General features: G+C 38.7%; 1 pseudogene; it reads right to left on the reverse strand.

Annotated features, from left to right (window-relative positions):
- Window positions 1-3,866: 3,866 nt before the first annotated feature.
- Window positions 3,867-23,686, reverse strand: LOC132098930 (peroxisomal acyl-coenzyme A oxidase 3-like; annotated as a pseudogene).
- Window positions 23,687-27,072: the final 3,386 nt, after the last annotated feature.

The following is a 27,072-nucleotide window of genomic DNA, read 5'->3' on the forward strand; positions in this document are numbered from 1 at the left end:
CAGTGATCCGTACAGTGGCCTTGAACTGAATGAAAATCCAGAATTTGGCACAGCTGACCACCCCTCCATTATGTTCAGTCCAGGAGGTTGTAAAAAAAAAAAAGCAAGAGCTGCGTCAGCCCCAGAGGTACACCCTACAGGGTGTACAAGAAATGTCCAAGTTTCTTCCACCGCATCTAGAAGCTGCTTAAAAGGGTCTGTAAGAAAGGGTCTCTTCCATCTAGCTGGCAGAAGGCTGCTTTGTTCCTAAAAAGGAAGGCTCAGTGCGTATTGGCCAATTCAATTCTCTTTGCTCAGCACGGAGTGTAAGATCTTCTCAGTGGTGGCAAAGAGAATGTCAACATACATGATCGGTAATGGATATATTAACACCTCGATCCAAAAGGGAGGAATCTCAGGCTTTGCAGGGTGCCTGGAACACACAGGAGTCCTCAGCCAGATGATACATGAGGCCAGGATGAGGAAAGGGGACTTGACCGTAGTCTGGCTGGACCTGACCAATGGCTTCGGAACCATCTCTCATGATCTAATCTGGACAGCTCTACGACACTACCACATCCCAGATCATATCAGGGCAATGATCAGCACCTACCTGGGGGGAATCCAGCTTCGCTTTAACACAAAGGATTTCATTTCGCTCTTAGAGGTTACATGGACGACCTTACAATCACAACGTCTTCCCTTGTCCAGGCCCAGTGGGTCTTAGCGAATTTCGAAGACATGGGCCAGAATGACATTCAAGCCAAAGAAATCAAGAAGCTTGGTAATCAGGAAGGGCAACATCACCTTCAAGTACAACCTGGTCATACAAGGTGAGACCATCCCCTCCATTAAAGATAACCCTATCAAGTATTTGGGGAAGTGGTACGATGAGTCACTAAAGGACCACAACAATGTCCGCACCACTGAAAAGCAAGCAGAGCTGTGGCTGAAGAAAATAGAAACATCCGGACTTACAGGGAAATTCAAAGCATGTGTAACCCTGGTTAGATGAAGTGCAATTGAAGGGAATTATTTAATTTATTCACAGATTAGTAATAGCATATTTCTGTAATAAAATTATTTCTAAAATAAATAAAATTTAAAAAAAAAGGTGTAGAAGTTATTAAAGAACAATTAAAAAACAAATTATGCTATTTAAAAGGTTAGTTATTGACCAATGAGAGCTCTCTGTCGTTGCGCGCCCATTGTGTTGACGAGCATGCGCAATGAGAAGAGATGAGCCTTACAGAGAAGAAAAGATGTGATCTGATCTTCGCAATCTAATTTGAAGAAATAATATTTTTAATCTATAGAATATAAAAATTGTATTTGTACAAGTTACTGTTTAGTTTCATCATTTCAGTCTAAGCAGTCAGTGAACCGCATTAATGTTCATTGCAGTTCATCGACGCCATTGTTGGTCATGTGCCTGTGATAGAGAAGTGCCTGTGTAAGAGAAAAAAAAAATATTGATACAGAGGTAAATGAGTGTATATATTGAAAAGTGTTTGTAATTGTATGTTTAATTGTTTATCTTGATTTGTTTTTATCTTTCATGTGAAATTACTCTTGAATTCAGTAAATTAATGTTCTGGTCTGTGATCAGGCCAGGTTTTTTCCCTTCTTTTTTTTTCATTATTTTCTACGGATTTGTGACCCTCCTGTGATCTTCTGTAACATATTGTAAAACTTCACATTTTATGGCGAGCCACCCAAATCTGCTACAGAGGAAAAAGGAAGACACATCATAAAGAAGAGGACAATAGCCTTTCTTTCAATTATCAGCCTTGATTTATGAGAGCAAGACGATCCAAATCTAAAGAATTAAGTTCCCTCCCTTGAGGGAATTGACCAAAAAGAGAATGGGAAAAGAAACTGATCAGTACTTTACAGAACATTGAACTATTAATGGTATATGGTTACCCATAAACCACTTGATTGACATTGAAGTCCCTATCAGGACAGATGTGATATTTTGAGAGAAAAGTTATTCCTTGTATTCATTTTTATTTTATTTTTATCTCTGATATTTGACCAGTCCATGGGTCTTTGGGGTAAAAGAAGAGTGCACTCAAGGGAAGTTTTCATAGTTGATCTTTATTGTATATTGTTTGAATAACATTGTAATTTACTTTATTTTATTTTGTTTATTATTTCTACTTTATATAAAAAAGGGAACAATTACATTCCAAGTTCAAATCCAACTTTGTGACTGTCTGTTGTTTCTCACCACAACCCGCCACCTCCTTTACAATCTCTAAATCTTTTGATCAATTCAATTCTATCTGCACTAACAGCAATTTATTTATTAAATTATTGCCAATTCCTTAGACACGCGTTACACATGGCTGTATCAACATGGCCTGCTTTCCAGACTGATGTGGCTGCTGACTGTGTATGATGTCCCACTCACTGCAGTGGAAGGGGTAGAGCATAAGATCAACACACACCTCAGAAAGTGGCTTGGAATTCCACCTAGTTTTACATCAGTTGGACTATACTTCAGATCAGGGCAACTTCAGCTACCCTTCTCTTCCTTGGTTGAGGAAGATAAAATAGCCAAATAGCCAAATGTAGGGTGGCCACGATCTTCAGAGAATCCAGAGATAGGAAAATCAGTGAAGTAGGAATAAGAACAAGGTCAGGACGAAAGTGGGATGCCACTGCTTCGCTAGCCCTAGCTGAAGGGAATTTAAAGCTCAAAGACATCACTGGAGTACCCTGTGTAGGACGGCAAGGTCTAGGTATGTCCTACTTTCATATGTGGGGGAAAGCCAACTCGGTGGAAAGAAAAGCCATGATGATCCAGGCAGAAGTAAGGGATCTAGAGGATGAGCGAAGAAGGGCAAAGGCAGTGGAACTTGGATCCCAGGGTGCCTGGACTCGGTGGGATCTCCCCAAGCGGAAAGTTTCATTCAATGATCTCTGGAGGCTGGAGCCATACCGAATATCTTTTTTACTGAGGGCCATTTATGACACACTTCCTTCCCCTGTGAACCTCCACAGATGGGGGCTGAGAGATGACCCACTGTGCAAGCACTGTGGGCAGAAAGGAACAATGGCCCATGTCTTGACAGGTTGCAGCACAGCGCTTGCTCAGGGCAGATACAGATAGCACCATGACAAAGTCACAACAGTCCTTGCTGATACTTTGGAGCAGGAGAGAACCCGGAAATGTCAAAATTATATCAAGGCGCCTCTTTCAATAGCTTTTGTACAGGAGGGTTCAAAGCTATCAGGGTCCAGTAAGATCAGTGCAACCACTCTGCAGTCTGCCCAAGCATGGGAGCTTAGGGTTGACCTAAAGAAAAGACTTTCCTGACTTCGTCCACACTACCTTGAGACCAGACGCAATCCTTTTCTCTTACACAGGAAAGAAGATCATCCTGGTTACGCTTACAGTAACATGGGAAGAGGGGTATGAAGAGGCATTTGAAAGGAAATCTGAATGTTACAGGGAGCTGATGCAGAACTGCTGAGAGAAAGGCTGGCAGACATGGCTGTACCCTGTTGAGGTGTGATGCAGAGGGGGTTCCCAGCCCAATCAGTCTGGAAACTGCTGACAGCTGTTGGACTGAGAGGATCAGACAGAAAAAAGGCAGCGCGAAGACTCAGGGAGGCAGCAGAGAGAGACTCACTACTCATTCCAAGGGCCCGGAACACGACCCCCTTTCCATACAAGAGTTTGTGCCCAAAATATTTCAACATTCCACGTTACGATCTTTCAATAAACCGAATTTATCGACGACAACCATATGACTGTATTATAACATGATCATAAAGCGTCTTGGCTTTCAGGACAAACAGATGAAAGTTTGCAATGATCCTGCTTCTCAAAAGTTTTCCAGCGTGACATGTATGTATGTTACAGTGTATGTTATGTGTTACAGTATGGCTCGGAGATATCCAAGTGCTGGTTTGTCAAAACAAAACTCAGCCCACCAAGGTGGCCTTTCCAAGACGTTCTTACCCTGCATAACTGTAGACCACAGGTTTATGAGAGGTACAGAAACACAAAGTCCCTAATTACAAAAACACTCTTGCATTGCTGGACCAATATAAGGTCATGTGACTTACTATCAGTAACACCTCTTAAAAAATAGTTTTTTTTTTTTTTTTTTGCAAAGCATGCAACATCTAACATTTAACATGACATTATGAATAAAATAATTTCTGCTCTGATTTAAGGCTTTTTCAGGCCTTAAGTTGTGGAAGGGTGAATTAAGACTTTTTAAGACCCGCAGAAACCAACAAATATTCTACACGAACACTGTTCTAAGCTTAGAGCTGCTGAAAGGGTGTGGCGCAAATCCAAAAATACTACTGACCTTAATGTGTATCAGTCACTCCTCTTCCTTCTCTGCTAATGTCTCCACTGCTAAAATGACATACTACCAAAACAAAATTAACAATTTATCTAACTCTCGCATGCTTTTTAAAATATTTTCCTCACTTCTTTGTCCTCCTCCTCCCCCTCCTGCTTCATCTCTAATAGCTGACGACTTTGCCATGTTTTTATTAACAAAATTAAAAACATCAGTGCACAATTTTCCACACCACAATCAGTCAAGCTCATATCACCAGCAAACATACACTCATTTACATCCTTCTCTTCACTCTCTGAGGCAGAAGTCTCCAAACTCATCGTTTCTAATCAGCCTACTACTTGCCCACTTGATCCTATTCCATCTCTTCTCCTTCAAGCCATTTCTCCTGCAGTTGTACCTGCACTCACTCACATCATTAACACATCCCTCCACACTGGTGTTTTTCCCTCATCATTTAAACAGGCTCGTATAACTCCACTACTTAAGAAACCCACCCTCAACCCATCTCTTTTAGAGAACTACAGACCAGTTTCCCTTCTTCCTTTCATTGCAAAAACACTTGAATCTGGCTTCAGAAGTGGACATTCAACTGAGACTGCCTTGCTCTCAGTTGTTGAAGCCCTAAGACTGGCAAGAGGAGAATCCAAATCTTCAGTACTAATCCTCCTTGATCTGTCCGCTGCTTTTGACACGGTTAACCACCAGATCCTCCTATCAAACCTACTGGCAAAGGGCATCTCAGGAACCACACTTCAGTGGTTTGAGTCTTACATATCAGATAGGTCCTTCAAAGTATCTTGGAGAGGTGAGGTGTCCAAGTCACAACATCTAACTGCTACGGTGCCTCAGGGCTTAGTTCTTGGACCACTCCTCTTCTCTGTCTACATGGCATGATTAGGTTCTGTCATTCAGAAACATGGCTTTTCATACGACTGCTATGCTGATGACACTCCACTCTACCTTTCATTCCATCCTGATGATCCGACGGTAGCTATTCGCATCTCAGCTTGTCTAACAGACATTTCTTGCTGGAAGATGGACCATCACCTTCAACTCAACATTGCCAAGACAGAACTGCTTGTGATTCCAGCAAGGCCATTGTTTCATCACAATTTCACCATCAAGTTAGGCACATCAACCATAACTCCTTCAAAAACAGCCAGAAGCCTTGGAGTTATGATTGATGATCAGCTGACTTTCTCAGACCACATTGCTAAAACTGTCCGATCCTGCAGATTTGCTTTATTCAACATCAAGAAGATCAGACCCTTTCTTTCAGCACATGCACATGCTTTCAGCAACTCCTTGTTCAAGCTCTTGTTCTGTCCAAGCTGGACTATTGCAATGCCCTCTTGGCAGGTCTTCCAGGTCTTCCAGCCAGTTCTATCAAACCTTTACAATTAATCCAGAACAGCTGCTCGCATAAAATTCAAGGCATTGATGTTTGCCTACATAACTACCACTGGCTCTGCACCCATTTACCTAAATTTATTACTTCAGACTCATGTGCCCTCTAGAAGCGTTCTGCAAGTAAACGTTGCTTGATTGTGCCATCCCAAAGAAGCACAAAGTCACTTTTACGGACTTTTAAATGAAATGTTCCCTCCTAGTGGAATGACCTCCCCAACTCAATACGAGCAGCTGAGTTCTTACTCGTCTTCAAGAATTGGCTTAAAACCCATCTCTTCCATCTTTATTTGACCCTCTAACTTTACCACTCACTATTCTAATTCTATTCTTAAAAAAATCTAACTACCTTTCTAATCTTTTTGTATTCTATTTTATTTTCATTTATTATGCAATTATATATATATAATATATATACAGAAAAAACAGTAATATTGTGAAATATTATTTCAACTTAAAATAATAGTTTTCTATTTGAATATACTTTAAAAAAAAATTATTCCTGTGATGCAAATCTGAATTTTCAGCATCATTACTCCAGCCTTCAGTGTCACATGTAACATCCAGTCTATCACATGATCATTTAGAAATCATTCTAATATTCTGATTTATTATGAGTGTTGGAAACAGTTCTGCTGTCTAATATATTTGATGAATAAAAGGTTAAAAAGAACTGCATTTATTAAAAATAAAATCTAATAATATATATTCTAATAACATATTTTCATTACTATCACTTTTGATCAATTTAACACATCCTTGCTGAATAAAAGTATTGATTTTATTTAAAAAAAAGAAAGAAAAAAAATTACTGACCCCAAATTACTGACCAGCAGTGTATATTGTTGTTACAAAATATTTATATTTTAAAAACATAGCTTCTTTTTTTTTTTTTTACTTTTTTTTATTCATCAAAGTATCCTAAAAATATTAAGCAGCAGAACTGTTTCCAACTTTGATAATGAATCATCATATTAGAATGATCTCTAAAGGATCATGTGATAATGATCCTAAAAATTCAGCTTTGCATCACAGAAATAAATGATAATTTAAAGTATAATACATTTAAAAACAATTATTTTAAATTGTAATAATATATCACAATATTACATTTTTTTCTGTATTTTTGATCAAATAAATGCAGGCTTGATGCGCAAAAGAAACTTCTTTCAAAAACATTAAAGTAATGTTTCCAAACTTTTGGTCTGTACTGTATATAAGACCTCTAACACTAGCTTGCTCTATTCTTTTTCTATTCTGTTTTATTTTTATTTATTATATTATTTAAAAGCCCTTGCTATGTGTACTGTGCTAAGCTAACTGAGACTTGTTATAGCACTTATATACCATTACTCTTTTTGCTGTTTTTGATTGTTTCCACTGTCCTCATTTGTCCTCAAGTCGCTTTGGATAAAAGTGTCTGCTAAATGAATAAATGTAATTTAAATGTAAATTTAAATAAGACCATAAAATAAAAATCCTTTTTATCAGAACCTCAGATGAGTCAGAAAAAGAACTGAATGCCAAAGTAAGAGCTAATTTCCAGTAAACATCTTCCTAACTGTAAACATGGAGTGTTTTACTCAGCAGGGGAAACAGTATAAAGGTCTGTGTCAGTGGGGCATGTGTATGTGTGTGTGTGTGTGTGTGTGTGTGTTTGCGTGTGTGTGACTCCATTGCTCTGTCTAGTGTTTCAATCAGTTTTATTCTTAACCTCAGAAATGTATGGCCTGCCAAACAAGTGCTGAGAGAATATGACAGGAGGAATGAGTAAGTAACCATAATGTCTAGTCAGAATCATGTTTGTGAAGGGATTTTAAGGGCAGTATATTGGAAAAACCCTCTAGATTTTTTTTTGCTGGTAATTAATTTGTTTTTATTAACTTGTCTGGTTGTTTCTTGTTGTTTTGTGAAAAGAGGAAATAAAAGCACCACTCAAAGTTCTAATATTTGGTGGTGATATATTGATATTGAGATTATCCCTCTTAAGTGACACATTAAGCTGTAAAATTTTCCAGTAAATATTGCATCATCATTAGCTGTCAGTCTCAAAGGCCAACTTATTAATTGGACTAGCAGAAAAAAGATAATTATGTTAAGATAAAAGCTTATTTATATTTTCAAATCTGTAAACAACTTGTATCATTTGGAGGTATAATGATGTATTTTTCTCATAAAACTTCCCTGAATATGTGAACAGTGCTTCTGAAAAAATATGATTAAAAAATGACGTACACCTGCATAAATACAGTCATAACATTGGCCTTAAAAAGTCTTTAAATGTTGACACACAGACACACACACACACACACACACACACACACACACACACATATATCACTGCTCAAAATATTGGAATAATTACAACTTTAATGTTTTTGAAAGAAGTCTCAAGATCTCCAAAGCTGTATTTATTTGGAAAAATGAATACAATTATTACAAATATTGCAATTTAAAAGAACTGTTTAAATACACATGAAAACACACACACACACACACACACACAAACACAAAAGTTAAACACCCTTGGTTACTAGGATGATGCCTGTGTGAACTCAAAGGAACTGATTTATACAGATCATCGATAAAAAAAAAAAACAGTTAAAAGTCACTGAAAAAATGGGTAAGAAAATGCTTTTTCGGGGTCACTGTAAATAAGATGATCACTTCTGCAGCTCTCTGAGACATTTGTTCTACAAAAGTGATTCGACAGTCACAGTGGAGGACTGGCGAGGCCTCTTCCTCATGTGCGTTCTATTACCTCACCATCTGTTTTGCCGATGGGCGAGTTCAGGATGAAGTCAGGGGCAGCAGTCACATCAACCAGAGCCACAGCATCATCTTTCAGCCACACAGAGAAAATGAGAGGGTACCTTCCTGATGTTTGCATCATCATGCACTTATAAGTGAGGGTGTCTGTAACTGAACTACTGCTAAAACAACACTAACCTGCCCACACTGAGTGAGAACGGCTGTACTGGATGAAGTCAAACGGCAGTCAACCATAAAAATATCTTCCTAAAAACAAACAGTCCATAATGAAACTCCAAAAAAACATCAAAAAGCTATGCTATAGATATGCAGGTCAACTGATTCTGCTATCCCTAATCCTAACTTTACAGTCTAATACTCTAATGACAGTTAACTGACATGTAGTTGCAATTTATAGTTAGCAGAACATAACTTATAGTAAGAGAAGATACAGTCAGTAGAATGTCTGAAGTGGACTATGAGCTGATTAACTGATATTTCGTAACAATTTATAATAAGGTTCCATTGAAAAATACTTGTGAAAGAAACACATTCTTTGTTAATGTTAATGTCAACTTTACTGATCCATTATTTAAACCAAATGTTGTTTTCTGCCAGTATTATTGAATGGACGTAGATGTAAGCAGTTGTATTTTTATTACCTAATGTTAATAAATAATAAGTATTGTAACAAATGTATTGCTCATTGCTAATGTTAGTTATTGCATTAACTAATGTGAACCAATGGGGCCTTACTGTAAAGTGTTAACATTTTTTTTATGCTCATCAAGGCAACATTTATTTTAGTAAAAACAGTAACGTTGTGTTATATTATTTCAAAATAACCGGTTTCTATTTGAATATAAATTGCAATTTGTTCCTGTGAATACACTTTCAGCAGCCATTAATACAGTCTTCAGTGTCATTTCATCCTTTAGAAATCATTATAATACGCTGATTTGCTGCTAAACAAACGTTATTGCGTATTATTATCAAGCTAGTGTATCTAAAGGCTACATGGCATTTAAAATTGGAAGTGTTTTGAAAAGACTAAACACTTGGCTCTGACTTTTGCCAACTTGTGTAAAATTGTCAAAAATGAAAATGAGGGCAAAAATCGTGTAGTGTATTCAAGCCGTAACACATAATTTGTGTCACATAGCCAGTACCAGCAGACAGTAGCGCAGAGAACAGTGGTTTACCTTGAGACGGATGGCCATGTGGTAGGTGAGGGTCCACAGGCCATAGAGAAAACTGAGACGGCCCTGCACTGATCTGAGAGCAGCTGGAGTCTGTTCATTCTGAATCAGATCATGGAAACACTGCAGCACTGTGTGCTCAATATAGCCAATGACTGACAATAATACACCTCCAGAGAGAGAGAGATAAGTTACAGGAAAAAGTGTATCCAAGGACACAAACTCAAACATATACTATATCTTTCAAGAGTGTTTATGGAATCAAGGAGCAAATGAAGACAGTTTGACCCACATAATCACAAGCCAGGTCATGACAGTACAATGACAGTCATGACACACAGACGAGACACCAATTAGGATGTTTATAGAGGGGGGAAAAACTTAAAGAGCAAAATAAACAAAATAAAAAAACCTTTAAGACATTAGCGATGTGCTTGTGTTTGTGTCTGGTTGCTAGACAGTGATTCTCTGTGTTTGGTGGTTGCTGGGTCAGTATTATGTGTGATAGGTCTGTTTTATTCATTTTTTCTCTTGTCCTCACTGCAGGCTTTAAGACAGTCTAATCACTGTCACATACTGTAACCTGCTCGATCACATTTTGTCCCCCTTATTCTTGTTCATGTCTCCAGTTAAACTCTAGTTAAACACACTCTCACATCTCAAGGTAGAGGCGCTTACTGGAGAGTGTCCAAGCTCCACTCATTATGTCATATGACTTTAAAGTGACTGCTTATTTTTGGCTGGACTAGACCCTCATAACACATACATACATACACACCCAAAGTGAGCACTTGAACATTTAAGCCACATTTTTAAAAAGTGTGTCATGGCAATAGACAAAATACCAAAACCAAATGGAATTTATTTGAAAGGAAAGAACAATATTCACACACACTATCTTTTTTTTTTTAAAGGTAAATGTTTGTTTGCAAATAATTTTCTAGGTCACTGGATGTATATGTGGTGTAACTGGTGTGTTTCATTACTGTGTTGCGGTCAGATTTGGTCCAACCGTGGTACTTTCATATCATCAGAAACGTGATTTGAGCAGCTTTCACACATCCTGCATGTGATTCTGACCCTACAGAGCACATATAAAGGGTCTACATGAACCTAATATGGTTATGATAAAGGATTTAACTCCTTCAAGATGTGAAGGTCAGACAGCGGTTCTTTGAAATGCCCAGTGTGATGTAGATTCCTAGCTCAGTGGAATAGATATTAAGTAAGGGATATGTCTGAGCCAAGTGTCTGTTCAATCTTTAAGACATGTCTGAGCAACCAGAGGTCTGTTTTATATTAGATATAAGTCATAAACGGAACGTCACTGTGCAGAAGGTATTAACGGGAAGCCCAGGGTGCACGACATCATCTCCACATTTCAGCCTGATACTAAAACATTAACAAAAACAACATTCTATGCACTCATGAATAACAACAGTAACATCTACATGGTGAAACATGATTTTGGAATATACTGTATATCTATATATATTAACTTAAACTTTTAGTCAAAAGTCTTTAAGAAAGTCTTTATGGTTGTCTGGGGTGAATTCAGGTAAATTGGCCCAGCTTTTGACTGAGAGATGACTGGCCTATATACAGTACAGTAGACTAACACTGTAGAATAACAGAACAATAACAATAACAGAAATGTGTATATTGAATTAACAGACAGAAGGCCTGTAACAGAGTGATAATTGTTAATGGTAAGAAAAAGAGAGAAAAAAATATAGCCTACTGTTTAAAAGTTTTGGGTTAGTAAAAATAAAAAAATAAAAATCATGTCATGTGACACTAAAAACTGGCATAATGACTGCTAAATATTTACCTTTGGCATAACAGGAATGAACTACATTTTAAAATATATTCAAACAGAATAGAGAATATTAGTACAAACCCGATTCCAAAAAAGGGACACTGAACAAATTGTGAATAAAAACAGAATGCAATGATGTGGAAGTTTCACAATTCAATATTTTATTCAGTATACAACATAGATGACAATCAAATGTTTAAACTGAGAAAATGTATAATCTAAGGGAAAAATAAGTTGATTTTAAATTTCATGGCATCAACACATCTAAAAAAAAGTTGGGACAAGGCCATGTTTACCACTGTGTGGCATCCCCTCTTCTTTTTATAAGAGTCTGCAAATGTCTGGGGACTGAGGAGACAAGTTGCTCAAGTTTAGGAATAGGAATGTTGTCCCATTCTTGTCTAATACAGGCTTCTAGTTGCTCAACTGCCTTAGGTCGTCTTTGTTACATCTTCCTCTTTATGATGCGCCAAATGTTTTCTATGGGTGAAAGATCTGGACTGCAGGCTGGCCATTTCAGTTCCCGGATCCTTCGTCTACGCAGCCATGATGTTGTAATTGTTGCAGTATTTTGTCTGGCATTGTCATGTTCGAAAATGATGGTGCCTTTCCAGATGTGTAAGCTGCCCATGCCACACACACTCATGCAACCCCATACCATCAGAGATGCAGGCTTCTGAACTGAGCGCCGATAACAACTTCAGTTGTCCTTGTCCTCTTTAGTCTGGATGACACGGCGTCCCAGTTTTCCCAAAAGAACTTTAAATTTTGATTCGTCTGACCACAGAACAGTTTTCCACTTTGCCACAGTCAATTTTAAATGAGCCTTGGCCCAGAGAAAACACCTACGCTTCTGGATCATGTTTAGATATGGCTTCTTTTTTGACTTATGGCGTTTTAGCCGGCAATGCTGAATGGCACGGTGGATTGTGTTCACCGACAATGTTTTCTGGAAGTATTCCTGAGCCCATGTTGTGATTTCCATTAAAGTAGCATTCCTGGATGTGATGCAGTGCCATCTAAGGGCCCGAAGATCACGGGCATCCAGTATGGTTTTCCGGCCTTGAGCCTTAACGCACAGAGATTGTTCAAGATTCTCTGAACCTTTGGATGATATTATAAATTGTAGATGATGATAACTTCAAACTCCTTTCTGATATTGCTCCACTATTTTTCGCCGCAGCATTGGGGGAATTGGTGATCCTCTGCCCATCTTGACTTCTGAGAGACACTGTCACACTAAGAGGCTCCTTTTATACCCAATAATGTTGCCAATTTACCTAATAAGTTGCAAATTGGTCCTCCAGCTGTTCCTTATATGTACATTTAACTTTTCCGCTCTCTTATTGCTACCTGTCCCAACATTTTTGGAATGTGTTGCTCTCATGAAATCCAAAATGAGCCAATATTTGGCATGACATTTCAAAATGTCTCACTTTCAACATTTGATATGTTATCTATATTCTATTCTGAATAAAATATAAGTGTATGAGATTTGTCAATTATTCCATTCCTTTTTTTACTCACAATTTGTACAGTGTCCCAACTTTTTTTGGAATCGGGTTTGTATATTAAAATATATTCATTTTTAAATTGTCATAATATTTCACAATAATACTATTTTCACAGTATATTTTGTATCAAATAAACACAGGTTAGCATAAGAGACTTCTTTTACAGACATAAAATATAATGAAGCCCAATCTTTTGAACAGTACTACAGTATATATACAAAAAAAAATGATCTGGCAGAAAATTACAAGTTCATTTTTTGGAAACATTTACAGACATTACCTTCAACCTAAAACACCACACAATGCAATATTCAAAATATGGATAAAACACCTGTAAAAATGTGTGTGTGTTTTGATTGAACCATTTATGACATGTAAAAAGATAAGTTTCCATGAGGCTATCAAGCATAATCATGAGCTGATGCATGTAAACAGTCTCAGTGTGAGGTATAAGGTAGCTGGGTAATGTGCTTTACAAACCTATAGCATACAGTACTTCACCTCCCGCTGTGCTGCCTGTAAACATAGATCCAGTTCCTTGGCATTCTCATCTCTGATGACCTCACTGGTTCCTACACCCAGGTCAAAAAGGCACAGCAGTGTCTTTACTTCTTATAGAGCCTTAAGAAAGTTCACCTGAGTCCCAGTCCTTGTGGAATTCTACCACTGTATCATTGAGAGCATACTCACAAACTGCATCTCAGTGTGCATCTCAACTGATCCTGATCCTGATCCTGATCACCGGAACCCCGTTAACTACCTCTGAGAAAATGTATCACAACACTGCCTGGGCAAGGCTAGGAACATCATCAAGTATTCCTCACACCCGAACCATGGACTTTTTACCCTCCTTCCATCCGTCACACTTTACAGGAGCATACGCTCTCACACTAGTAGGCTCAGGAAGAGCTTCTTCTCCGAGGCCATGACCCTTCTGAACTCCACACCACCAATCTAACCTACACTCTCTCTCTTACTGCACTGGTCACAGTACTTTACATTGCGGTGAATGAGATCTGCTGGCGTGCTGATCAGTAGTAACGAGCGGTCACGCCCACTCACACATAGAACAACAAATACACGGGACACGAAGAAACCAGTGAATTCATGAACCATGACAGTACCCCCTCTCCTAAGAACGCCTCCTGGCGTTCCTTACCTGTCGATTGTAATCATCAATAAGGGAGTGATCCAGGATGTCTCTAGCAGGAACCCAACTTCTCTCCTCTGGACCATAACCCTCCTAGTCCACCAAGTACTGGAATCCACGTTCCCTCCGCCTTGAGTCCAGAATACGATTAACCGAATATGTAGGTTCCCCTTCTACGAGTCGCGGCGGGGTGTAACCGGGACTGGCGGATTTATATGGGAATGAAACACAGGCTATATTTTGGAAACATGGAAGGCGGAATGAATCGTCCTGTACACTGGAGGGAGTTTGAGGCGGACTGTCACCAGGCTAATGATCTTGGTGACAGTGAACGGGCCGATAAATTTGGGAGCAAGTCTATTAGAGACGGAACGGAGAGGAATGTTCTTGGTAGAAAGGCACACTTTTTGACCAACGACGTATACGGGAGGCCTAGACCGGTGGCGATCGGCTTTAGCCTTGGTGCGCGCTCCCGCTTGGAGTAGAGTCTCGCGGGCTCTAGTCCAAGTGCGATGACACCTCTGGATGAAGGCGTGAGCGGAGGGAACCGCGACTTCAGATTCCAGACTAGGAAAAATTGGTGGCTGGTAACCTAGACTACACTCAAACGGAGATAGGCCCGTGGATGATACTGGTAACGAATTGTGGGCGTACTCCACCATTGACAGTTGTTGACTCCAAGAGGAAGGATTCTTGGAAACCAGACATCGCAACGTTCTCTCTAAATCCTGGTTGGCTCTCTCAGTTTGGCCATTGCTCTGTGCATGAAACCCTGAGGACAGACTAACAGTTGCGCCCAGTAATCTACAAAACTCTTGCCAAAATTTGGACACAAATTGAGGTCCTCTGTCGGAAACCACGTCCGTCGGGAGGCAATGTAACCGAAAGACGTGGTTAACAAATGTTAACGCTGTCTCCTTGGCTGAGGGTAATTTGGGCAAGGGAATGAAATGGACCGCCTTGGAGAACCGGTCCACCACGGTAAAAACTACCGTGTTACCCTGCAAGGGTGGAAGGGCGGTGACAAAATCTAGTGCGATGTGGGACCAGGGTCTCGAAGGGATCGGCAGCGGTTGAAGGAGCACATCTGGGGGTCGATTGGAAGTCTTACCAGTGGCACAAACTGAGCAAGCCAAAACAAAACTGTGAACGTCGCGAGCCATACGTGGCCACCAAAATCGTTGCTTGACTAAAGATGTAGTGCGACTGACTCCTGGATGGCAAGCCACATTGGAACAATGCCCCCACTGAATAAAGTCGGACCGTAATCCCTCTGGCACAAATAAATGGTTCGGTGGACAGTCGACCGGGGGCATTACCCCTTGTAAGGCCGTCTTGACCTTCGATTCGACCTCCCATGAGAGTGTGGAGATAATTAGGGTCTCCGGAAAAATGCACTCGGGAGTAGACGTGCGATCGGAACGGTCAAAAATGCGTGATAATGAATCAGGCTTGATGTTCTTGGAGCCCGGGCGGTACGAGAGAGTAAAGTCAAAACGTCCGAAAAAAAGTGCTGACCACCTGAACGTCGTTCTGGGGGAGGTCAAGGTGGTCAGAGGCAAGGCTAGTTGGCTGAAATTGCGAAAGAACCGCCGGTAGAAATTGGCGAACCCAAGAAAACTCTGTAGGGCCTTATGGGAATCTGGACTTGGCCAATCCACCACAGCCTTAACCTTCTCAGGATCCATACGCATTCCCTCAGATGACACGATGTACCCTAAGAAAGGGACAGACTGTGCATGAAAAGCGCATTTCTCCGCCTTAACAAAAAGCCCATTCTCTAGCAGCCTCTGAAGCACTCGTCGAACGTGCTGCACGTGCTCCTGGAGAGAAGAAGAAAAAATCAATATATCATCCAGGTAGACATATATAAACTGATCGACCATATCTCGCAGCACGTCATTGACGAGTGCCTGGAAGACTGCTGCGGAGTTGGACAAGCCGAAGGGCATGACCAAGTATTCAAAGTGCCCTCTGGGGGTGTTAAAAGCAGTCTTCCATTCATCTCCCTTCCTGATGCGGACCAAATGATAAGCATTACGTAAGTCCAATTTAGTGTAGATCGACGCTCTCTGCAACCTCTCGAAGGCTGAAGACATCAGCGGCAAAGGATAATTATTCTTTACCGTAATGCTGTTCAACCCCCGGTAGTCAATACAAGGTCGCAGAGATCCGTCCTTCTTCCCCACAAAAAAGAACCCGCCCCTGCTGGAGAAGAGGAAGGGCGAATGAACCCTGCTGCTAGAGTATCAGAAATATATTTCTCCATAGCCTCTCTTTCTGGAGCAGAAAGTGAATATAACTTCCCTTAGGCGGAGACGTACCTGGCAGTAACTCTATGGCACAGTCATAGGGACGATGTGGAGGGAGAGAAGCAGCTCGAGACTTACTGAACACTTCCCTCAGGTCCTGATACTTCGTAGGCACGTTTGACAAATCCACTGCTTTCTCCTGAAACGCAGAAACAGAAACAGAAGAACAGGCAGACACAAGACAGGACTCATGACATTTACTACTCCACTCCAACACTGATCTCTGCTGCCAGTCAATTCTTGGGTTGTGTCTGATGAGCCAAGGGTGTCCTAAAACAATGGGTGCGATGGGGGAGTCCAGAATGTAGAAAGAGGTAGTCTCAGTGTGGTTGCCAGATACGATGAGTGAAATGGGTCCAGTGGTAAATGAAATGTCAGGTAGGGCTTGGCCGTTAAGGGCGTGAACAGAAATGGTGCGGGTGAGAGGTAACAGGGGAATCTGAATCTTGAGTGCAAATGTGTAGTCCATGAAGTTACCTTCTGCCCCGGAGTCCAGAAGTGCTTGACAGCTGTGAGTGTTGGCTGACCATCTTAGTCTTACCGGGAGGAGCGTAGATGTTGATGAGGTCTTCTTCTTTTACCCGGCAGTTGTAAGCTAAATGTCCTGCCGTGCCGCAGTAGAGGCAAAGGCCCTGGGATCTCCGCCTCTCCTTTTCCTCCCGGGAAAGCCGAGCTCGCCTGACCTGCATGGGCTCGTGATCGTAGACGGGACTGACCGCATCCCCGCCGCTGGATCGCGTGCTCTCAGCTAATCCAGAGAATCGAGTGGGTAATCCAAGACGTTCTACTCGAGAAAGTCGGGAATCCACACGAAGTGCCAGTTCAATCAATCCATTGAGTGTGGTAGGTAAGTCCAGAGCGTAGATTTCTCTCAGGACGCGGTCAGCCAACCCATGCAGGAACATGTCCCACTGCGCCTCCTCGTTCCACTGACACTCTGCCGCCAAAGTCCGGAACTCGATAGCGTAGTCCGATACAGATCTTCCGCCTTGTTTGAGGTCCGCGAGGATCCTTGCCGCTTCTCTTCCCGCGAACAAGTAGTCAAACACCCTTCTCATTTCGGTGGCGAGTGTCTGGAACGAGGCACAGCATGGATCTTGGTTCTCCCACACTGCCGTCCCCCATAGTGCTGCCCTCCCAGTCAGTAGCATGAGTACGAATGCCACTTTTCTTTGTTCAGTGGCAAAGATCCTGGGCTGCAGAGAGAAATGCATCGAACAGCGTGTTAGGAATGCTCTGCAATAATTAGGCTCGCCGGTGTATAACTCGGGGACCGGGAGGCGGGGCTCTGACTGGGAAGTGCTCTGTGGAAGTCCAGGAGGAGCGGCCGGTGTGGGTGGCGCAGTGGAAGCTCGTAGATGTTGCAATTGCTGGGTGAGCTCAGACACCTGCACCACAAGAGCTTGAATAGCCCGACCCGACTCAGTCATGTTCCTCTCCTGGGCATCCATCCGTGAAATGCTGGCCTTGAAAAATTCCTCCAGAGGAGAAGAGGATCCGCTTGCTGCTTCCATCGTCTGGTCAGATCGTTCTGTCATGATACAAGAGGCGGAAGCAAAAATGCAAGTAAACTTTTTATTATGAGTAGAATAAGACACAGAGAAGTACTGGAGCTCGGGTGGGCTGGTGGTGCAGGGACTAGATGGTCAGCGTGCTGGTGCAGACAGGTGATGGTGAACATCCAGACGAGACGACGAATACCACAAGGACAGTGAACAGGAACTGGGAACCAGAACAGGACTGGAATAGTACACGACGAACACTGTGGACACCAAAACAACGATCTGACAAAGAGATGAGAGTGCGGTGAGTTTTTGTAGGTGAGTGAATTGGCAGCAGCTGGTGCGGTGAATGAGATCTGCTGGCGTGCTGATCAGTATTAACGAGCGGTCACGCCCACTCACACATAGAACAACAAATACACGGGACATGAAGAAACCAGTGAATTCATGAACCGTGACAGTATAACCCTACATTGGACTCCTATTTATATTCTGTACATACTCTGCAAAATACTGTATATAGCAACGCCAATGTACATGCTGTAAATCATAGCTTCACTTACTCTGCACTTTTCTCTATTTTAAACACTATATTCTTGCACTTCTGGTTAGATAATAACTGCATTTCATTAGCTCTGTACTTGTACTCTGCAGAATGACAATAAAGTTGAATCTAATCTAATCTAATGACATTTTAAAGTCTCATGCTATTAAAATCAGGACTAAAACATACTTGGCAGTTGTTCTGTACCTCAAAGTCTCCCAGTCCAGAAGATTTCTCATGAAACAGCTTCCTTTGGCTCTTATCCAGTAAGAAACACACCAGCCACTTATACACTGCCAAAGGCACTGAGAACACAAAATCAAATGATATAATGATATTAAAAAGATGGACAGATGATGCAAAATATTAACTAAGATATTTTGTTTAAACTTGACTGTTAAAACAAACTGAATTAAGTGTAATGGACTGCAGTTGGCAAACACAGTTTCCTCTGTTATGTGGAAAGGGCAAAAAAGGGCCACTAAATAATAAAATTAAACAAATACTGAACAGATATCAGATTTATTGCTGGAATAGATCTGTCCTGCAGAGGTCTGGTGCACACAGATGTAATCATGGATTAGGTATCTGGGTGGAGACTGTGACTAAAGTACAAGAGATCTTGTGTTTCAGATGGCCGAGGTTTGGATGTATTTCTTCAACTCATGACACAGAGGTAACCCAAACTCTAGGTCCACTGAGGGATGAATTAATGTGCATTCATGCTATAGTAACAGCATGAACAGATAATCTATGCAAAATTCAAACCTACTGACCAAGACTACGAAGCGGTGAATTTTAACCTATTCAGTTCAAACCAAAACATCTATAACATCCTTTAAGATTTATAAACAACAAAACTGCTTTCCCATCTTTATAAAGGAAATAATAAACCAGAAACAACCCTCGATCCTCTCTAAATAAGAAAATAAGTCAGTTATGAAACAAGACCACACAGACTGAAACTCTGCTCAAATACCTTCACTCCACTCAATCAAGCGAATAAGTTCTGAAGAAATTAGAGAATATGACAAATATTTTCAGGCAAATGTTTATTTTGGTATTGATGTATTAAGTGATATTTGTTCATTCTAGATTATTCATGCTTTTTTCTGTTTGGAGTTAGATTCAAATGGTCTCTTTTCATAATTTATGGAATCAAGATATTTAGTTCTAAGCCCAAACAGTTATAGTTGTGCAATATTGCCTCTTAAAAAAATATAATTATTATTATTATATCTGACAGTGGGAATGAGCATATTGGTAAAAACCTGAACCTCATTACAATAACATAATACAGTAATATATATATATAAACTGATGACAGAATGATGACAGAATGTTTGGTTGAACTATTCCTTTAGTGTGTCATGATTCAGTTGGCCTGAATACGACTGATTCAATCATGGACTGTTAAAGTTAAAGAATGAGAGCATTCAAAGTTTTGATGCAGAACAGCTGGGATGTGTAACAATATTAAAACAGGTCTAGTGTTGGAAAACTCCCCTGGACACTTGTCACATGATGCGATAGGTGACAAAAGTCAGTTAAAAACCAAGTAGTCCACTCCCTATCCTCGTCCAAATCAAACGATGATTCTCTAACCCCTGTAACCAGGCAACAATGAGGTGAGTCACAGGCTGAAGAATGATTTCAATAAAGACAGCAGATGTTGAGCAGATGTGCAGCTTGGTTAAGGATGTAAAAGTCTCCCTCTGGAGCAGTCTACAGCATCAAAGAGCACTTTTAACAGTAAACCACACAAAAATACAGGGTGACGCAGATTCTCACATTCTCTCTGTGTGCGGTGAAGGTGTGACAGTTTATGTATTAGATAATGTCCAAAAATCTTGGATTGCACAAAACCAGCACCATGAAAGCGGTATATGAAATTGACATGAGGCTCATTTTGTTTATTTGGCTTCCTCTGAGCATGAATGAATAATGAATTTGTTAAACTAAACTAAACTTCACCAGATGAATGACAGAACTGAACTAGATTTGTATTTCTTGACGGAAATATCAGTGCTTCAACTGATTACATTTTTGGATTCTGTGCAAAATGAAATCTGCATTACAGTTACAAAATGTGACAGAATAAACACATATGTGCATTACTATTCTTTCAGTGTTTATATAGTTAAACAGATAAGAGAAAACACCAATACCAATTAATGACAAGAAAGATTAATCTTAACACAGCGTGTTAACTGTATAATGCTGTCGTAACAATGACATTATCTCACTTTAATCCAAATCTCGCTTAAAACTTTCATCTTAAATTTCTTTAAAATAGATCTGGGAAAAATAACATGTTAATTAATAATGGCGGTTTAATATGTATATATTAAATATTAACGCAATTAACACAGCATCCATTTTTTCAATTCCTGTAGTAGCTTTGTTAATGTCTTTTCAACACATCCTTTGGCTAATGTACAGTGATGTACAGTAAATAAGTTCATTTACTGTACAACAGAAGAGAATATTTTACATTTATTTGTAACTGCTAAATGAAAACAAAAACAATCAGATAAATTTCAGTTTAGGCTATTATGCAAAATACCTTCAATTACTCATTTAATTACAATTACCCTCCCCCCCAGATATTTAAGAATATACATACATACATACATACATACATACATACATACAGTGGGTACAGAAAAGATTTACTTCTTTTAAAATAATCAATTTTATTTATATGATTTTATTTATAATTTTGTTGCTTTACCATATGAAATGAAGACGGACACAATTTTTGTTTTATTCAGCTGTATATTTACTATGTATATATAAGAACACAAACACACACATTCATGTATATATTTAAGTAAAAAATGTTGTTAATATATTAAATATATTTATATATAATATAAATTACATGAATATAAATATTTACATGCAAATACACGTATTTATTAATTTATTGTTTTTCAATTTCTATATAGCAGTGTTGGTATCAGTGATATGGCCATTAAAATATGAAATAAAAATGCCAAATGTCAAATATTTTTTTAGGTGTTTGCTTCATTAATTTGAAGAATGTGAAACTATACTTTAATATTTTTTTAATTGATCAACAGCCATAATTACAAATCATATAATACTTCACCCCAAGGCTGAAATTATCCTAAAAACAACGTTTGAATGGAGTCTGGAGTTTAGCAGAAGAATAAGAAGAGCACCAGGGGAACTAAGGTAACTTAGGTGAAGAGACACTAAATGAGTAATGTGGCTGGTGTGTGCGGTTGTAAAGAATGTGCATATATGTGTTCCTGTTATGGAGAATTTGGTGTTAATGTTGCGTACCGGCTGAGTTCATGCACTCTTCCATTGAGCCAACTGTGAACTTGCTCTGCAGAATGCTGTTCATGTCCTCTAAAAAGTTCACAGTCTCAAGATGGGATTCAATCCTTCCTTTACCTTGACTGAGGGAGAAACACATAAAAAGCAAGACATTTCAAATCCATTATCATATCAAAAAGCATTCTTCATATTCAGCATACCACTAAAAACAATATGCCAAGAATGCTCTGGATGTCATTGTTAACAAACTCAAGACCACTGTTATTACTTCTTCCTATTAAGAAATTCTTGACATAACTAAATTGGAGAATACGTGTTAAAACCCTCCTATTGGGTTAAAAACTGGGTAAAACTTTTTTTGTTGTGTGTCAAATCGGACTACATTGCAATTTGCCAAAAATCAATAATATGAAACACTAAAGACTCATGTTAAACAGAAAACCTCTATTGTTGCTTGTCAGAGACATACAAATATGTGAGAATATGAATATAAATATAACTTATGCAAGGTATTTAATAATTCCCATCTATTTAATTGTGTTAGGGGATATTTAGACACACATATTTCAAAGTTTAAAATGAGCTGCACAGACAGTCATGATAATTGCAGTGACTATTTGAACACTGAGGTGCAAATAACTTCAAGTCAGTATAAACAGTTCCTACAGTGCCAACTACTAATATTGGCAACCTTCGTAAATATGAGCAAAGGCAGCTGTGGAAATAAATATGCAATGTTTATCTTTTTGATCTTTTATTCACAAAATTCACAAAAATCTAACCTATCATTGAAGTAAAACAATGCAAAGTTGGGGGGAAATCTTATTATGAAATAAATGTTTTTCTCTAGTTCACATCAGCCACAAATACTGGCACCCAATTACTGCAACATCCGTTTTCCCAGACAACAGCTTTGAGTTTTCAATAGTTTTCAATATAAGTGGTTGACACTGTCTAACATTGTACTTGGTGTAAGTAGTATTAATGCTATTTGTACTTCCTTTGTCTTTTTGTTATGGCTGGTTCTCAAAACCTTTTGAGGGTAAAATTAGTTTCTCACACTACTTTTCATTGCTGCAAGTTGCAACAGTCAAGTAATTAAAAACCAAAGAACTAACAACCTAAAAACAACCTTTGACAGGCTAATTGTGATTGCCTTGTGACTGTGAAACTCAACTAGATGGAAAAAACTAAACAAAAACATAAATCATTAATAAGACGAATCTTCAGTTTCAGGGAAACTTTGAGTCTTAATTTTCATAAGTTCTCATGTATTTAATATTTTAGTGTCTGGGTGAGTAACAATAAAGATGTTCTGTTTTGTTACATGACTCTTTGCTGTTTTTGGCAACTGTATGGAAACCACTGGTGTCAGTTTGACAAAAGTCCCAAAACAAAAGCCATGTACAGCCTTTCTAAAACACATGTATGTTGTGAAACTTAGCAAAGACTAGAAGATGCCTAGACTTTCAGAATCTAGTGATCAAGGTGCTTTCATAGAATGTTTCATCTCGGATAATTATCTCAGATTTAACAGATGCTTGTATATTCAGCATACCTAAAACATATCTTTAGTATGATATTCATGCAGAAGGATCTAGTGAAGTGCTCCAGTGCATACACCGCTGCCAGAAACTGAATAAGACGCCATCGCTGCAACAGAGTTGTAATGTTTTGTTCGAGGTCTTCCCGATGTAATGAAAGACTGTTCTCTTTGTTCATGAAATGTTTCCGCTGGACAGTGTCTGTCAGTAATCTGTACCTGTCCTGTAGTTGATATTCCAGCACGGAATCTCCTCGTCCTCTTTGGGCCCAAACTGAGAATCGCACAGTCACAGTCACCGCAAGCTTCAGACTGACCAGTGCCATCCTTGTAATGCCTACCCTACCTCCTGAAAGAGCCCCTAAAGATGCCCCAAACCGCTTATTTGGGTCCTATACAGGTGTGTGGTAAAAAAAAAAAGACCGGATGAAAAGAAACATGAAATTGAAGTAATTGAAAACACATTGAAGCAATGACAAGACCAAACCACAAAAAAGTGAGGAAAAAGAAGGACATCCTCAGCCTCTCCCCTCTGTTTGTTTTCAGAAAAAGCCCTTTATGGTGTTCGGTCATTAATATTGGCTGATGTTCTGGCTTTCACTGTGATTAAAAACTCCCTGTTTGTTTGAAAGGAAAGCATAGGGATTCCTTCTTGTACATCTTGCATAGCACAGCTGGAATAACAGCTGCTGCAACACTGCTTTATCTTACTGCAGAGGGAGCAAAGCATTGCAAGATGTCTACACAGATACACACCAAAATAGCTGTTTTTGTCACGTTCGGGAACACAGGAGATGAGAGATCCAAGTGCAGTGTGAGTTTTAATTGGGTAATCCAAAATCAGAATTAAAACAAGCAGGGGTCATAACCAAACATCAGTCCAAAACAAACAAACAGGGAACAAGAAACTAGAACACAAGGAACGCGAGGAAACTTGGTGACGGAAAGTAGGACTCCATGAAAACAAATGGAAACAGACCGGATACTATAGGCAGAGTAATGACTATCAAGTGAAGACACATGAGTGCAATTACTGTGATGAAGGGACAAGGCTTTGTGGGAATTGTAGTGCCTGCGGTGAGGTGCCTATGGGGAAGCACTGTTGATTTGCACATATCCTATGTTTGAAAAATTAAAGGTGTTACAATAAGGTTCTAAACATTAACAGCTAATGCATTAGGTATCCTGAACTAACAATGAACAATTGTTTTTATTTTATTATTAATCTAGGTTGTTCGCTCATTTTAGTTCTTTATGCATTCATGTTGAAAATCTATTAATAAATAAACACAAAATTCACATTAACAAAGATCAATGCTGTTCTATAGCTATTAGAATTTTTTTTTTTGTAAATGGATAATATTTTAGTGCAATAATTTTAAACTGCATTAAGACCAGGCAATATATGTAATGTTTATTAGACAGTCATATAATATTTCTAACTTTAAAAGGTGAAATGTACAAAAACAAAATCTACATTTATTTTGGGCATTCCAAAAATAGTTTCTGTTAAATCATTTCAATGAAAAGTATAACGAAGAATAATATTTTACTTTATTTGAACAGAAGGATATAGTATGGAGAAAAAGTGAGACAGATACCGCCATCTATTGAGCAAATACTGTCATCACAGCACTTTAGCAGTCCACAGTCCAGCAGTAAACTCGCCCATTATCCAGACCGTTCTGACCCAGTTTCTTTCCCATATCCCGGACCATCACTCCTGGCATTGCCAGCCAGGTCTTTGGATCCCTGACCTAAAAACTGAATTACGTTAAAACCAAATCATTCTCAGCTGCTCTAACAAAGACAAGCAAATGAACTGAAAAATGCATTTTCACAAATACTTGGACTACAAAGGAGTGAAGGCCAAGGCGTTGCCCAAGTTCCCTACCCATAACTTTGCTGTTTCAAAGGCTGTAGAGTCTGGAAAAAACGGAAGTTAGGTAGGCCTATCAAAAATAATTCATGGAAGGATCATGGTAAAAAAATAAAACGAAAGATTTTACGATGACAGATGGCTTTATATATTGTGGATTTAGCTATAAGCGAGTCATAGTTTGAGATATTTCGTCTATAAAATGCTTCAATGTGATTTTAATTATTCAGATAATATATAAACACCATTAAATATTTACTATGGTTGCTAATACTTCAGCTATCATGAATCAACAATAAACAATAGTATTTATTACTCTACATAAATTTTAACTTGTTTATTTTATATTTTATTTTAATATTTGCTTATTATTACATTAACCCTACATAAATGAACCGACAATCGATGTCTCTTTATGATTTGTAAGGCCACGTTTGTATAATTTCATGATATGACTGCAGTGTGTTAAGACTTGCGTTAAATCTTTGGGCAAAAGTAGAGGAGACATTGTTGCATCGGGTACTGGAGTATACTAGAGTATCTGAGTGCTTGGGTCATATGTGTCTCTGTCAGTGCAAAGCATCAAACGTCTAAAGAGACAAACACAATATTAATATGCTGTCAGTGTCTAATGTGGTTTGCCATGACTAATGCCAAATTGTTGGTTTGTATATACACACATGCAAACGCAAACAAACACACTTCCTGTTTATGGCCTAATACTGAGCTTGTGTGTCAAAATGTCGTATGGAAGGTGAATAAGTCAAAGCCATCATTTAAAGTATCATACTATTATACCTTGAGCACCAAAATAAAAAAAAAAGAATGAAAGAAAGAAATTAAAAAAATTATATATATAAATACGATCAGCAACCACCCCGACTCCAAAATCTGCATTTTCTAGTAACACTTTTTAATAACATTCTTTAGTTAACCTCTGTTTATGCATTAATTAGCATTAACTAGCCACACATCAGGTAAAGTATTTTCATGAATCTTTGTTCATGTTAGTTAACAAAAACACACCACAACATTGTTAGTTCATGTTAGCTCAGGCTCATTAAATAATCTTAAAATACAAGTTTTGACTTTGAAAATGTATATGTACATGTTGAAATTAACTATGATTAACTAAGGCTTTAAAATAATTTTTCATGGTTAGTTCATGTTAAATAGTGTAGTTAACTAAGGAAGTTTATTGTAAAGTGTGACCCATTTTCCTTTTGAGTATTGGGTTTTTGTAATCAACCAAATTTGCTATAAATGCATTCTAGATGTGGTGCATGTTTACTCAGTACACTGAACTTGAGAAGCTTTTAGTTTATTTTTTATGAATTATATTTGCTGCATGCCATAAACAACAGAAATCATTTACCATCACTTGCTCAATCTCCTGCACAAACATTAAGTGTCTCCAAGATCCTTTGTTTGACACTGTGGCTCCAAACTTCTAACATGGTTGAAAACAAACTTTTAATAATATATGCTTTAAATAATAATATATATATATATATATATATATATTATCCGAATAAATGATTGAAATAACAATAACAGTTGATTATATGTAGATTACAACAGGTGTGTTTTTGTGAAACAAACAAACAAGTAAAAATTATATTATTATTATTGTTCAAATATTTTAAAAATAAAGTATTTTATTTTTCCGAGTAATTCTGGGACACATAAAGGGCCCTGTTTTGAGTGATTGACATGATTTTGTACGCCAGGAGACGCTGTTATGCCGCGCTACATTAAGACACGAGAGGGTGTGTATCCGTGCACTGCACTTGCTTTAACTTCTTTTGAGTTTTGGATTTTCAGCCTGTTAAG

Source organism: Carassius carassius, chromosome 2 (genome assembly GCF_963082965.1).
Source record: "Carassius carassius chromosome 2, fCarCar2.1, whole genome shotgun sequence".
Taxonomy (NCBI): domain Eukaryota; kingdom Metazoa; phylum Chordata; class Actinopteri; order Cypriniformes; family Cyprinidae; genus Carassius; species Carassius carassius.